The sequence below is a fragment of the Aquarana catesbeiana genome, linkage group LG03 (genome assembly GCF_042186555.1).
Source record: "Aquarana catesbeiana isolate 2022-GZ linkage group LG03, ASM4218655v1, whole genome shotgun sequence".
Taxonomy (NCBI): domain Eukaryota; kingdom Metazoa; phylum Chordata; class Amphibia; order Anura; family Ranidae; genus Aquarana; species Aquarana catesbeiana.
The window spans coordinates 273,005,434-273,022,112 of NC_133326.1; the positions used below are offsets into that span (position 1 = coordinate 273,005,434).

The window sequence follows — 16,679 nt, forward strand, 5'->3', positions numbered from 1 at the left end:
TAATCAGGGCACTTATTATCAGTGCCCTGATTACATGCCTAGATGTCCTCTGTGAGGAGATGCTGCTGATTGGCTCTCCTCTCCTCACACTCTGTCAGTGTGAGGCGAGAAGAGCCGATTACAGGCATCTCTGTGTTTACATGTGACCGGCTGTGATTGGACACAGCCAATCACATGGTTAAAGAGCCGCCGCCGCGGCTCTTTACAGAGATCGGGGTCACGCCATGTCCTAGCAACATGGCGTAGTCGCGACCGCCGCGCTGCGCACCCCTGGGGGCACGTGAGAGTGCCCGTTCTGGGCGCTGTCATATGATGTCCACCAAGAACAAGATCCACCCAACCGTCATTTGACGGTGGGCGGGCGGCAAGTGGTTAAAGTGGTTGTAAAGGTTTCATGTTTTTTACTCTAATGCATTCTCTGCATTAAGGTAAAAAATCTTTTATGTGCAGCTCCCCCTGAGCCCCCTAAATACTTACCTGTGCTAAAGAGCAGCAGCGCCGCTCTCTCTCCCCCTTTTCAATGGACTCAGTGCCCACATGTGTGCCACCGTAGGAAGCTACATATGTGCCACTATAGGAAGCAGGTTCTTATAGTGGCACACAGAGCAGAGGAGGAGCCCAGAGTGAAGGCGGGGGACCCCAGAAGAGGGGGTTCATGGCCGCTATGTGCAAAACCATTGTACAGAGCAGATAAGTGCAACATGTTTGTTATTTTGTATTTATTTTTTAAAGAACCTTTGCAATCACTTAAAAGTGGTTGTAAACCCATTTTTCCCCACAGGTAAGCCTATAATAGGGCTTACCTGTAGGTACTGGAAATAATCGTGCAGGCTTAGGAGATATTTACCATATACGCTTGCACCGACGTCATCGGCGCATGCGCAGAAAGGGCACGGTTGTTTCTAAAAGGCCCGTGCTGTGACTGTCGGCTCTCACGTGCATGCGCAGGAGTGACGTCACGCGACTCCGGCCAGTCACAGAGCCGGAGTCCACAGGCCCCGGAAGGAAGAGGTGCGAAGATGGACGTGGCCACCAGCGGGGACCTCAGGATATTACAGGCTTCGTTTGCAGGTAAGTGCAACATAATGGGCTAGAATGCGATGCATACTAGCCCATTATGCTTTTACTTTGCAGGGGAAAAAAGAGGAAGTAAAACCCATCAGGGTTTACTTTCTCTTTAGGCTTAGTGGGCAGAACCATGCAATTTATTCCCCTCTTGGCAACTATGCACCCAAAACTGCTGTTTATTAGTATGGATACAGGCTGTTTTGGCCTTGTAAGTGCTGCAAGATATTTTTTATGGAATAGTGTCAGGGGAACCAAGGAACCAATTCTGTCATTGCAAATCCAAAAAACTAGATGTTTGTTTCTCACTTATTGGACAAAATCATGCAGAGCTTTTGGTTATGCCTCAAAAAATACGTTGGGTACATGAACACTGGATTTTGGACCAGGTCTACATGATGCTTATATTGTATTTGAGCACATTTGCCACAGATCAGTTTGAGAGATATTGTAAATTGTGAACATACTCTGCTATCCTAGCTACCTATATACATTAGTTAGTGGTCTGAAGGAACAGGTAGTATTGAGTTGAACAGTAGCTCAACTCAATACTACCTGTATATTTTACACATATTTTACACACATGTGTACTGGCCTATTGGCAAACTTACTTGAACAATGTACTTTCTGTTAAGGTACAGTTAACGCTGAATTTCGGGATCAGCAGATATTGTCTAAATACAAGAGTCATGTGTATTCTTACTTCATTCTTGGTGTAATTTGGGTATTTCTTCCAGATCTGTGCAGTAATCCAGTGTGAAACTTTGTCCCTGTGCAGAGCTTCCTGTAATAATGTAGACCAGTCACCGCTGCTCTCGTTCCTTGTTCAGGGTGATTGGTCTTGCCTCCACCCCCTCCTGTAGTTGTCTGCTGACAGCCTGTAGTGGGTGGAGCCTCCTAGGTCCCTCCTACAGCTTTGCCCTCTGCACAAGCTATGTACAGCACAGTGATGACATCACTGCTACATTTACAAGGTAATATCTGGGTTTGCAAACAAATTGGGTTATATGGATTATATTCTTTGTGGCTATTGAGTAGTAGTATATTTCAATGAAAGTTTTTGTGCCTAGAGTTCAGTTTTAGCCCAGTAGAATGCTCTTCACCTATGTTTACAATGAAGAGTATCTCTTAAATTGGTTCTAAAGCCTTAAGGTTTTTTTCTTTACCTTAAGGCATTTAACGAGAGCAGCGTCTCTCTCCACTTTCTCCCTCCTCACTGGGCAGATTTACAGCAGTGGGATCTATTGGCTCCTGCTGCTGTCAATCAAATCCTGTGAGGGGTGGTGGGGCGGTGGGTCCGAGACGCACTGTCTGTGTCTATAGACAGGGTGGCTGGGGAGCAAGCCCACTGCAGTGCCCCCATAGAAAGGAGCAGCCAGGAGCATCGGCAGGGAACCCCAGAAGAAAAGGATCGGGGCTGCTCTGTGCAAAACCATAGCACCAAGCAGGTAAGTATACCATGTTTATTATTAAATTAAAAAAACAGAAAATCTAATATAACTTAAAAGAGGAAGTAAACTTCCATGGATGTACCTATATGTAAGCCTATACGTGCACCATTTAGGAGATATTTACTGTATATGCAGCCAATTATGTCATCAGTGCATACACTTTGAGGGAACGGCCACCCGTGCCATTTCTTCAGAGCCCTGTGCTGTGACCGGTGGCTCCTACGCGCATGCAGGGCCCGGAAGGAAGACGGGCAAAGATGGATGCGGCCTCCTGCATACTAGCACATTATGCCTTTACCTTTCAGGTCAGGAAAAAGTAAAAAAATGAGAAAGTGATTTAGTTCCTCTTTAAGCACCCAAAGTGGAAGCAATGCAAATAAGGTCCATCCACCAGTTAGCATGTACCAGAAGTTTGTAGAAGTTTGTGACCACAAAAGTTGCACATCCACTTTGCAGTAAAACATTACTTGGTCCTGTTCCTTGCTCAAGTGTGTTTAGTGCACATCAAAAAATGTTTGGCTGGGAACTGTTATTAGGGTTTAATTTACTAAAGGCAAATAGACTGTTGTTTTTGCAAGGGAAACTGCACTTTGCAAGAAAAAAAAATTCTCAAGAGCTTAGCGAAGGTGGTGGATTTCACTTTGGAAAGAATATCACGTGCAATGAAAATACTAAAAAAAACAAAATTTTTTCTTCCACATGATTTAATAATGAAAGTCAGCAGAGTTTCACAGTATTCACTAAGCTCTGAGGATAATTACCTTGCAAAGTAAAGCCGCGTACACACGATCAGATTTTCCAACGGGAAATGTGTGATGACAGGCTGTTGGCAGAAAATCCGACCATTTGTACGCTCCATCGGACAATTGTTGTTGGATTTTCCGCAGACAAATGTTGGATGGCAGGTTTTAAAATTTTCCGCGTACAAATGTCTGTTGTCGGATTTTCCGAGTGTGTGTACACAAGTCTGTCGGACAAAAGTCCAAAGTACAAACACGCATGCTTAAAAGCAAGGACGAGCCAGAAGCGGTTGGTCTTGTAAACTAGCGTTCGTAATGGAGAATTAACATTCGTGACGTGGCAAATTTGGATTTAGAAAGATATGGAGTTATTGCAAACAAATTTTCAAAGGCTTTTTTTTCTAGTGATATATCAAGAATAATATTATTAGGGTTTTTTTTTTTTTTTTTTTTTGGGCAAGTTACCACAACACCATTATCCCGTAGTTTTTAAGATCAAAGATACGACTGTGTTGGTGTCCCTTGTCAATTTTACATTCTCCACAATTTGTTTATTGTTGATTAAAAAAAGAAGACAAATAAAATTAGACATGCTGTCTGCCAATAGAACTTAACCAAAAAGTGCATTCTATGCATCCAAAAATATAGAAAATAAAACAAATCAAATCATTATTATTCAACCAAAAAATAAATTAAAAGCCTCATGCATGTGTCCTGCTTAATAATATAGGGGGTCAACAATGCCAAGAGTTGGTGAAAGCAGGGGTCCGTCATCCATAGTTAATTCCGAAAATTAACCGGGTTATTCTCCTGGAGCTCCCACAGCAAAGACATATGACATAATTGGTCACGATTAAAAAAGTAACCAATTATTGTTCCAAGAGCTCCTCCTCCTCCTGTTCCTGGAGTGGACTTGGGTCAAATCAACAACTCCAAGGCCAATAATAAATAACACGTTATCTCCTCCGATTCCGCAACGTGTATAGTTGACGAACGGCCGTTCAGAAACAAACTGAAAAGCACGAAATGAAAAGCGCTAAATGAAAAGCACGAATCAACACTCACCAAACTTCTACTAACATGAAATTAGCAGAAGGAGCCCAAAGGGTGAAGCTAAAGAGCTGAAAAACCACGTAGTACGTCACTATGTCTGTGTTTGTTGTCCGACAATTCCTTGCTGTTTGTATGCAAGACAAAATCCAGGCACACGCCTTCGGACAAAATTCTGAGGTTTTGTCTGCGGAAAATCCGATCGTGTGTGCGAGGCTTAAGACTTTCCTTGTAAAGTGAACAGTCTGTTTGCCTTTAGCAAATCCAGGGGCGTACCTAGAGCATGTGGCACCCGGGGCGGATCCTATATCTGGCAACCCCCCCAACTGTAAAATGTAAAAAACACCCACAAAAAAACACCCTCCTCTGCCAAGATCTGCGTTTTTGAATTCTGATTTTTTTTTTTTTAAAATGGCGCTGTTGGCTGCTGAGTAAACCGGAAGTGACACTGTGCTGTCGCTTCCGGGTTTCTACATCGGAGACCCAATCAAAAGCAAATCTAGCTTTGTTCGTGTCTCCGGCCAGCCGGTGGACGTTCCGGCTGGTTTTTCAGGTCTCCGGGTGGGATGGGAGACCTGGGGGGAGCGGTGGGGGGATATGGACGTCCCCTCCCACACCTTGTAATAACAGCCGATGCTGTTCATCCATGGCAGCCAGTGACAATAGACGGGACAGGCAAGAGGTGTCAGTCACTCAGGTGTGAGCAGATCCCACATTTTTGGACAGATCCTGCCACTGTCAGGGAAGTGGAGTTCTGGACTGGAGCTGCTTTGAGGGAGACATCAGAGTGAGATGGGGAGACAGCTGACAATACAAAGTATGGCCCATACTTTGCATTATCTGCTGGCCTCAGGGACAGATCTGATCCAGAGATCCCAGTGTATGGTGATCTCTGGATCGGACCTGTCCGTGGGGACAGCAGACAGTGGCATCATTGGTGTTGATGATTTGATTCGGATTTTGGAATTGACCTGCTGACAAGGCGTGTTGCTTGCTGGACTGTGGATGGGATCAGATGGCCACAGGGAAGATGGCAAGATGCTGCTGTGACATGCTGCTTGCTGGACGGATCTGATGGTTGCAAGATGTGCGTGTAGGTCAATGTCTGTCTACACCCGAGCTGCAGACACCCCCCCCCCTTATCAGACCAGCTCATCTACTCTATACCTGCACTACTCTAAACATCAAATAGAAATATCTGTGCAAAGTAGAGACCCCTGTGGTGCTGCTCTGGCAGGATAAGTGCCTGCTCTCCCAGGGGCTTGTACATACTGTAGTGATATATATATATATGCTGGTGGGAAGAACTACTGCATGCGGTGGGGGTAGCAGAATATCACACACCCAGAAGTGTAGAACAGTGGTGGGTGGGCAGCAGTGAAGAAGTAACATTTTAAGACATGTCATTCAGGAAAGGTCGATACAGTGCCTCTTTTTTTCTGGAGGTATTGCTATATGCTATTTTGTCCCTGTAGTGTCAGGGTCTTTTTAGGAATGCCTACTACTATTCTTATCTCAGATCAGTGGTTTCAGTCAAATCTAGCCTCACCATATTATTAATGCTCTAGAGTCAGGCTGCCAGGGCTAAGAGAGTAGAGTATTGTACAATCTTAGCATTTAGGCCTCATGCACACTGGATGTTTTTGACGCTACTGTTAGTGGTGTCAGACATTTATTTTAACTGCCTCTAAACTCCCCTGCATGTTATCCCATGTGTTCATGCACACATAGGCTTTTGGCAACGTTTTGTGGCACAAGAGTTTATTGGCAAAAAAAAACCCCTCTTCCAGCGCGTTTTGACAGAAAAAATGCTGACAGCTCCTAAACTCTGCTAAACGCCAGTGCCCAGCATTTTTTTTTTCTAAACGCAGGCTGCCAGCGTCCTTAGCAACCGGTGAATAGCTGGTTGTTAAGGAGCGGGCTGGCCAAAAAGTGTCAGAAAGTTAATTAAAGGGCACACACGGTTTTTGACAAGTCCTTTATTAAAAAAACAAAAACAATGTCCCCTGGTGTAGATTTATCGTCAGTCACGATGAACACCAGCCGCCGACCTGAGAAAAAAAAAAAAAATCTGCACCCGACAAAGGTTCCCACCGTCTGACAGCTCCACAGCCTCCCGCCACAAAATAAACTAAGGGGCGGTAACATCACCAATGGGGATCATGCTGGGTTGATGATGGCACAAAGTGTGGGGTCACCTGGTGACATCACCGTACGGCCCCATTACTTAGTTTATTTAGCTGCGGGAGGCGGTGGAGCTGTCAGACGCCAGGAGGTTTCATCGGTGCAGACCTTTTTTTTTTTTCCCCTCAGGTCAGCGGCTGGTGTTCATCGTTTATTGACGATGGATCTACACCTACACCTTGTCAAAAACTGTGTGTGCGTTTTATTTACTTTTTGACACCTTCTTTGGTGAATGAGTAGGGGTATCCCATACCCCATGTACACCATACCATGCACCCTGGGGGGCCGGGATCTGGGGGCCGTCTTGTTAAAGGGGGCTTTCAAATTCCAATAAGTCACTCCCTGCTCCCCCACAACCACTGGGCCAGGGTTGTGGGGAAGAGACCCTTGTCCTCATCAGCATGGGGAGCCCCCCTACTCCAAAGCATCCCCCTCATGTTGAGGGCATGTGACCTGGTATGGCTCAGGAGGATGGGTGCTCGCTTGCCCCCCCTTTCTTGGCCTGCCAGGCTCTATGTTCAGATAAGAGTCCGTATAGATTTTGGGGGGACCCCTTGCTGTTTTTTTTATTTTGGCATGCGGTTCCCCTTAAAATCCATACCAGACATTAAGGCCCTGGTAAGGATTGGGGGGGACACGCTGTTTTATTTTCTCAATTTCTTATTGCTGGCATTTGTTTAGTTTACTGGCAGTCCCCGAGTTACTAACATCTGACATCCCCCCCCTGCTTCCACCTGCTGACACACCCCTTGCCTGCTAATATGCCTCTTGCACAGCCTATACAAGTCGCACTTTGCCATATGTTAATAAAGTGACACTACTGCGCCTACCTACTAATAAACAGCTGATATAACAAAAAGTAAAGACACCTTAAAAATGTTATATACAATAAACTTCACAATAACGTGATACCAAAATATTACGCATAAAAGGCAAACTAAAAAAGTGCATTGAATGTGCAAAAATAACAAAAAAATTTGCAAAATTTCAATCACTGAATTCAATTTCTAATTACATATATATCATAGACATGTAAAAAAGCAATACAATTTTTACTTTCGCCAGTGCATAAATATGAATAAGTGTATAATGTTTTAATGAAGAGCATACACATCTAGTAGGTTCTTGACTTCCCCAAAAAGATCTTATTACATATATAGTGTTAGTTAAACCAAGACAGTGATTCCCACCACTGTTCACTCATGCTCTCACCTCAAATGGTGGACCCCGCAAAGTGCCAGGGTCAAATATTGCTTCCCCCTTACTTAGGGGCTGCCCTGTGGTTCCAGTCGGTTAAGGTTTCTCTTGAAAAACTCCTCTTATAGCCACTTTAAGGTGATCACATATAGTGGGTGTATGGCCCTTTAAAAGATCATTCATACGTTCTTCAATGGACTCACATAACAGAGGGGATCACCTATATAGATTTCTCTATCCACAGAAGCAGCGTGGATGGAATTCCTCCCACTGGGACATTGTATTCTGACAGTGGCTCCTGATAGAGAAAAAGATTAACAACAAAAAACAAAACATACACATAATAGTACAATTCATATTATATCGTAATTCCATAAAAAGGAGCATAGTGGATCTCTAAATGGGCTACATCGTCAGGGGCTTGACACAACAGAATATCTGAAATATGTGGACCTTGTGTTAAAAAAAATTAAAAAAAAATATATATATATAATATATATATATATATATATATATATATATATATATATATATATATATATATATATATATATATATTTTTTTTTTTTTTCTTTCAATATTAACACGAGGCCCACATTTTTCAGATAGTCTGTTGCGTCAAGCCCCTGATGATTGGACAGGCATCCATGAAACACATCAGGCTCAATAGATGCCAAGATATACCATTTAGAGATCTACTATGCACCTTTTTATGGAATTACAATATATTATGAATTGTACTATTATGTGTATGTTTTGTTTTTTGTTGTTAATCTTTTTATTTATGCCTGACATCTGGATGTGGATGCATGTGTTGAGCATGAATGTATTGTATGTATAATAAATTATTATATTTCTCATATATTATTTCATGATATCTAGTAATTGCCTCACTCAAAGTCCCACGACCATAATTTCTCTCCTGTTTAATAACCACTCTTTGCCAGTCTGGCTTAGACAAAAAGGCAAGTGTAAAAGTAGAAGAGAAAGTACATTATCAAGATTAAGGCATAGACTGTGAGAATTGCGCTGGCAAACTGTGAAAGTTTCAATGCAAACCTGCTGACACCAACAATCAGTGAATTGGTCTTATGACTATGCTAAGACAAAACTCAAAAAGTTGCAGAATACACACTGAGAAAAACCATGAATGTTTAGTTTTCTGTGAGACAATTGCTGACAGTGAAACTATATGAAAAGTTTGTTGTAACTTGAGGGAAACCACAATCTTTCTTTTTTTGAAATGGGACACTTTTTACTGAAATTGCATCCTCAAATGTTTATCACTATTTAACACTTCTGCGCTTCCTTCTATGCATTGATCATATGCAGACAACTAAATAAAATCATTCTGATATCTACTATGCACCCGTGAGTTACTAACAAGATAGTAGAATGTACACTCCATTGTGCAGTGTTTCTCAACTCCAGTCCTCAAGGCGCACCAACAGGTCATGTTTTCAGGATTTCCCTCGGATGGAACGGCTGTGGTAATTACTAAGGCAGTGAAATTGATCAAATCACCTATGCAAAATAATGGGAAGCCTAAAAACATGACCTATTGGGGTGCCTTGAGGACTAGAGTTGAGAAACACTGCCATAGTGTACGCTCCACCATCTGAATATAAAAATTCATATACAAACTAATATATACTGTGCAATGACCACAAAAAAAAAAACTGTGAAAAGTGATGTGAAATTCACACCCAAACTAAAGTCCATGTGCCATCATGTAAAGTTTTTGTAGCCTCCCTGACGGTAATCCCGAGTGTGGCTCGGGGTTAAATTTCAGTCCCATTAGCGGTAACCCCGAGCCACACTCGGGATTACATTGCAGGATCCTGGTGCGGCTTTACTTACCTTGTCCCCAGGATCCTGTGATGTCCCCCGCAGTGTCCGTGGGCTGTGTCTCCTCTGAAGCCTTTCTGTGCCAGGCTCCGTTCCCTTACAGATTACAGTACTGTATGAAATTATTTCACATCCCTTTTGTCCCCAGTGCATTGGCCCATGCCCTGCATGCAGTTTTATATGATATATACTGTTCTTTCTGCCTGGAAACTGGAGATTGTCCATAGCAACCAAAAAGTGTCCCTTTATGTCAAAAGTGGCTTTAGATCAGCTAGAAAACAGCGATAGTAAATTAGAACACTTGCAGAATTGAGCGATAGTGAATCGTGGGGAAATTTATTTTATTATTATTACATTATTTTTTTTTAAATTTATATTTATTTTTTTTATTATAATTTATGTTTTTGTGTTTCAAACTTCATCATACCCGGGATATCTACTAGACTCTGGTTTGGACAGATTTAAGTGTGTTATTGTTAAGAATTACAGGCCTACAATATAAAACGCCAAATTTCCATGCAAAATAATTGTACCGCTTTCAGCACCTAAAATCCGAAATAATCATACCGCCAGGGAGGTTAAACAATAAATATAACAGTCCTTGGATAAACAGTGTGGTCAGATTATGTAGCCAGAAGTGAAATTCCATGTGACCTCAGTGTTGAAGTGAAGACACAGACAATAGAACCACCACCAGTTAGTGAGGAGGCTTACTGGAGTAAGAGGACTCAAATGGGCATATGTTCAGTGAGTCAACAAGGCATATGGTGTAAACACCAAAGTATGGGACCACGGGATCTTCAGCCAGCTGTATGGCCTTCCACTATTAGAATCACAGTGCAGGAAGCCAGTCTCTTGCAGTTCCTAAACAGAAGTGCCCAGAGAAAGGGGAAGAAAATCAGCACAAAGCCAGCCAGGTCATGCTACTTTGAACATTTGAGAGGATTTGGTCTAACAAGTTGGCTGCTTCTGAGGACTGCTTCTCTGTGACATCTCTTGACCAATTGGATTATCTTCCACCTTGATCTGGAGCACAGATGTGGAGGTCCCATACTTTGGTGTTTACACCATATGCCTTGTTGACTCACTGAGCATATGTCCATTTGAGTCCTCTTACTCTGGTAAACTTTCTTAGTAACCGGTGGTGGTTCTATTGTCTGTGTCTTCACTTCAACACTGATGTCACATGGAATTCCACTTCTGGCTACATAATCTGTTTTCACTGTTTGTCCAAGGACTGTTATATTGATTAAAAAACCTTACATGATGGCACATGGACTTTAGTTTGGGTGTGAATTTCACGTCACTTTTTATCATCATGAGTTTCTTTCACAGATCTCTTGATTTACACTTGTCTTAGTGTTGTGCTGGCTGCTATTTGATATACAGTGGGGACGGAAAGTATTCAGACCCCCTTACATTTTTCACTCTTTGTTATATTGCAGCCATTTGCTAAAAGCATTTACGTTCATTTTTTCCTCATTAATGTACACATAGCACCCCATATTGACAGAAAAACTCAGCGTTGTTGACATTTTTGCAGATTTATTAAAAAAGAACAACTGAAATATCACATGGTCCTAAGTATTCAGACCCTTTGCTGTGACACTCATATATTTAACTCAGGTGCTGTCCATTTCTTCTGATCATCCTTGAGATGGTTCTACACCTTCACTTGAGTCCAGCTGTGTTTAATTATACTGATTGGACTTGATTAGGAAAGCCATACACCTGTCTATATAAGACCTTACAGCTCACAGTGCATGTCAGAGCAAATGAGAATCATGAGGCCAAAGGAACTGCCTGAAGAGCTCAGAGACAAAATTGTGGCAAGGCACAGATCTGGCCAGGGTTATAAAAAAATTTTTGCTGCACTTAAGGTTCCTAAGAGTACAGTTGCCTCCATAATCTTTAAATGGAAGATGTTTGGGATGACCAGAACCCTTCCTAGAGCTGGCCATCCAGCCAAACTGAGCTATCGGGGGAGAAGAGCCTTGGTGAGAGAGGTAAAGAAGAACCCAAAGATCACTGTGGCTGAGCTCCAGAGATGCAGTCAGGAGATAGGAGAAAGTTGTAGAAAGTTAACCATCACTGCAGCCCTCGACAAGTCGGGGCTTTATGGCAGAGTGGCCCAACGGAAGCCTCTCCTCAGTGCAAGACACATGAAAGCCCGCATGGAGTTTGCTAAAAAACACCTGAAGGACTCCAAGATGGCAAGAAATAAGATTCTCTGGTCTGATAACAAGATAGAACTTTTTGGCTTTAATTCTAAGCAGTATGTGTGGAGAAAACCAGGCACTGCTCATCACCTGTCCAATACAGTCCCAACAGTGGAGCATGGTGGTGGCAGCATCATGCTGTGGGGGTGTTTTTCAGCTGCAGGGACAGGACGACTGGTTGCAATCGAGGGAAAGATGAATGCGGCCAAGTACAGGGATATCCTGGATGAAAACCTTCTCCAGAGTGCTCAGGACCTCAGACTGGGCCGAAGGTTTACCTTCCAACAAGACAATGACCCTAATAACGAAGGAGTGGCTTCACAACAACTCTGTGACTGTTCTTGAATGGCCCAGCCAGAGCCTTGACTTAAACCCAATTGAGCATCTCTGGAGAGACCTAAAAGTGGCTGTCCACCAACGTTTACCATCCAACCTGACAGAACTGGAGAGGATCTGCAAGGAGGAATGGCAGAGGATCCCCAAATCCAGGTGTGAAAAACTTGTTGCATCTTTCCAAAAAAGACTCATGGTTGTATTAGATCAAAAGGGTGCTTCTACTAAATACTGAGCAAAGGGTCTGAATACTTAGGACCATGTGATATTTCAGTTTTTCTTTTTTAATAAAACTGCAAAAATGTCAACAGTTCTGTGTTTTTCTGTCAATATGGGGTGCTGTGTGTACATTAATGAGGAAAAAAATGAACTTAAATGGTTTTAGCAGGGGTACTGGATGAGGTAATCCCAGAGGAACAAACTAAAGTGGCTTTCTCCAGGGCTCTATTTCAAGCTAGAAAACTTATACTAATGGCGTGGAAGTCTGCAGTACCGCCCTCTGTCAAAATGTGGATAACGCATATGGGTAAAACTCTAACTATGGAAAAATACATATATCAACATAGAGGTTGCCCACATAGGTTTGAACGCATCTGGGCAAGTTGGTTAGACACACCAGGACTTGGTCCGAGAGAACTAGTCATGACAAGGCTCTTACAGGGTCCTTAGATAAATAAATTAATGAAAATGGGAAGGATGTATAATATATGCGAATTGGAAGGATGTTGGGAGTCAATTATATTTAAAATTGTATAATGAAAATTAGAGGGCTATGTAGTAATACTATAAGAACCTATGCTATATACATTGTATGAATATGACACTGAAATGTAGAAAACTGTGCACCGGAAGATGTATTTAGCTAAAATGTTCAATAAAGACCTTTTTGATTTAAAAAAATAAATGGTTTTAGCAAATGGCTGCAATATAACAAAGAGTGAAAAATGTAAGGGGGTCTGAATACTTTCCATCCCCACTGTATGTCAGTGCGATATACACCAATTTTTCCATTTATACACCATCTGAATATACTGTATGTTAGCTAAGTAGCAACATGCCTAAAATAACAATATGATTTTCACTAATGTGTTGGGTCTTTCTTAGGGATTTTACATGCTCATCTCCTGTAAGAACAAAACTGCATGAACTGTGTACTTATATAAATAAAGATGACTGTAAAAAAACAAAAAAACAACAAAAAAAAAACATCAAAAGCAAATAAGACATACCATGCATTGTGTAGGCAGTATGGATGTGCACATGTGCAGATACTGTACAGTTGCTGTGGTCACAGCACATGTGCGTCTACAATTTGATGTGTTGCTGCTTGGAGTGAAGGTTCTGATTAATTTCTGTATGTATACTAGCTTTTCTGTTCCGACAGCAAGGGAGCATGGATTTTTCTGACCTGCTGCTTTGCTTGGCATGTGCACATAAAATTGTATAGTGAAAAACATTGGTGGAGATTTACTAAAACTCGAGCACTCAGAATGAAATTCAGCTCTGCATGGTAGCCAATCAGCTTCTAACTTCTTCTTGCTCAATTAAGCTTTCCCAATAAAACCTGGAAAATGATTGGTTTCTATGCAGAGCTGCATCAGATTTTGCACACTTCAGTTTTAGTAAATGCCCCCTCAGTATTATTTTCTTTTTTTTCTTTTTCATTGAGGGACACAACAATTCAGGAATTCTGAAAAAAATCAGGTTATACGGCTGCCTGCAGGAGGGACAAAGAATGTTAAAGACCAACCCCATCTTTAACCACCATGCCTCAGTTTAGAATCTGAATCAGCGTATCTTCAGCATCAGCTTTAGAGACTCTACCTGGAACCCATATGACTGGAAGATTGCAGGGGAAATGTGACCTTCGAGCACTGGGCTCTGCATTGTGTCGCTTTGCAGACCTTCATGTACTATGTTAGCTGCAGAGTGCATTCTTGGTCTAGAGCAGTGTTTCTCAACTCCAGTCCTCAAGGCGCCCCAACAGGTCATGTCTTCAGGATTTCCCTCAGATGAAGCGGCTGTGGTAATTACTAAGGTAGTGAAACTGATCAAATCACCTGTGAAAAATAATGGGAAGCCTGAAAACATGACCTGTTGAGGCGCCTTGAGGACTGGAGTTGAGAAACACTGGTCTAGAGCCATGGCACAGCCTCTGATGTGACCCTGTCTCTAAAAGGCTTGCTTAGTAAGTAGGGCTGGTTAGGCTGAAGCAGTGACATCTCCTGTTCTCTTCCAGTTCCCACTTACACTGACTCAGTCACCTCTTGACTGTCTGAAACCTTATTAGCACCGATCCCCCAATTTTTGTGTACATGAGGCCTAACTTCACATTGGGCCTAGTTGCTGACCACAAGACATAAGATGTCATCTCAGAGACCTGCAGAGGTCAGTCCCACGGTTTTGTGAAATTTACCCTGCATCCCCAAATGGAACCAATGTTTGTAAGCTGAAATCTAAGACCCCTATTGTTATAGGGTCTTCTTCTGTCTAATTGGGCTCCATTGAATGAGGCAGAGGTCTCTCTCATGTCCATGGGGACTTCCATGTCCATTAGGCACTTCCTTGCTGTTTGTGTCTAGCTACTGGATCATTCTGTCTGTGGGGGCTCTAAGCACACTTCTGGGCCATTCCTGACAGAATATGTCTGTGACCCACCTGTGACTGTGAGTCAAACCGAATCTGCAGCCCCTGTTGTCATTTTTAATTCAAATTCAGGATCTCCACAGTTGGGAGAGGCTGTTTTGGGGTCACTGCTCACTCCTGCAGTTGACTAGGTTATACCAGCGTTCTTGAAAACCTTATTGATATGATGCACAGTAACCTGCATTTGGAGGTTCAGCCTGCTAGTATTTGGCCTTGGGTCTTGGCAGCGCATACTCCTGATTAGACTGTAGGTCCAGAAGTGAGAGATTTGCTAACACCTCTGGCAAGCCTTCAGCATGAATGGGGAACCCCCCCCCACACACACACACACACACTTCTATAAGTGGGGTGCTGTTTACAAAAGTGTGTGAGTCCCTGTGAATTAGATCTCCTTGACTTTCGCAATGCTCATGATATCCCCCCTAGCTCTTAGGCTACAATAGTTATTGCCGGCACCTATTTCATTGCATTATTCCTTCTGGGACCTTCTAAGCTATAGAGTCAGATGGACCAGTATCCACTGCTACCCATCCTTGGCAAGGTCCTGTCCACTCAGTGTCCTTTAAAGGCACTTGTAGTTGTTTACAACACTGAACCTTATGTCTGTCTTATTACCCTTTCTTAGCATCCCCATCGTGTCATGCTTAGGACATTCTTCTTCAAAAGGGTCAGTTTCCTGGACTCTGATAGGATTTTCTCACAGGACCCAGGTCCTGCAGGTTTCCACTGGTTAGAGCCTTACAGATGTCTAGTGTTGGTAGCTATTGGTTACCAATGAGTGAGGCTGACAAGCTCAGATCCTCCCTGAAGTATGCTGCACCTTCTGGGTTCATGGAATCATTTAGGGGCTACTGGGGTGCCAGGAACACACCTGATGTACATCTCTTTCTCTTGTTGAGTTTCAGTCTCCCTATTTCTCTCTCCCTTGCAATCTGGGATTTTGGACTAGAGGTGAGATGTATAGACAGATCCTATGGAGCTAATGATCTTTACATTTTCACCCATAGTCTCTTGGGGGATTATGGGGTGGTTCCCCCCCATCCCCCTTTGTCTTATGCACGTCCTCATGACTGGGAACTGGGTCCTTTTTCCTGGAGCAGTCAGTGCCTGCTTCCTCGGGTATCCTGTTATGAGTAGGTTTGTTGATCTGGATCCTGTTGGACATCACTTTGGTGCTGTAAGACCTTCACCTACAGGAGGGCTTGGGAATATTTCCTGAGACAGAGCGAGTGACCTCATCCCTATGCTGGCCAACTTTGTGGAAGTGCTCTCATATGCACAACTCCTGTTGCCTTCTGCAGTCTTTATTCTGGTAACAAAGATTTGTGCACTTGGATGTGGTTGTTTACAGCAGGAAAAAGCCATTGATGGAGGGTTTGGTGTGTTGCTGAATTGTTAACAGACAGTCTATGCTGCAACCCAGCTACAGACACTCCCTGTGGGAGATAGAATGTGTCTGGGCTTCCAGAGCTGCAATGGTTAATAGTTTTGGATTTTCAGGCAGAACAGCAGTCCAATCAGGGTCATGCTCCCTCTTCTCTCTTAATCAAGAAAAGTTATTTTATTGATTACACTGCTTGTAACACCATCTGTGAATGGGGGAAATACTGTGATCAGACTCTCCCTCATTCACAGATTGTGTTACAAGCAGTGTAATTAATGTAAGAACTTTTCTCAGTGGAAGAGGACGAGGGACGAGGGTGTGTGTCCCTTTTGGACCATCTGTTCTGCTGTTCTGCCTGAAGATCTAAAGCTGTTAACCAATAAGCAGTAGAGTTAGCTTTATTTACTTTATTTGTTTTTTAAATACAAATTTAACTAATACTACCTTGTTAGTGCTGATTTTTTTTTTTTTTACTGTATATGAAAGTTAGCAAACGGGTGTTCCAGAATCTTGTTCAGGTATATATCTTAAGATAATCATGTAAGGGAGTAGTGGGGTGAAC

General features: G+C 42.7%; 1 protein-coding gene across 5 annotated transcripts in view; it reads left to right on the forward strand.

The window, feature by feature from the left end:
• MDM1 (Mdm1 nuclear protein) overlaps positions 1-16,679 on the forward strand; it is a 94,518-nt gene that overhangs the window by 58,422 nt on the left and 19,417 nt on the right. The gene's annotated exons all lie outside the window — the stretch shown is intronic.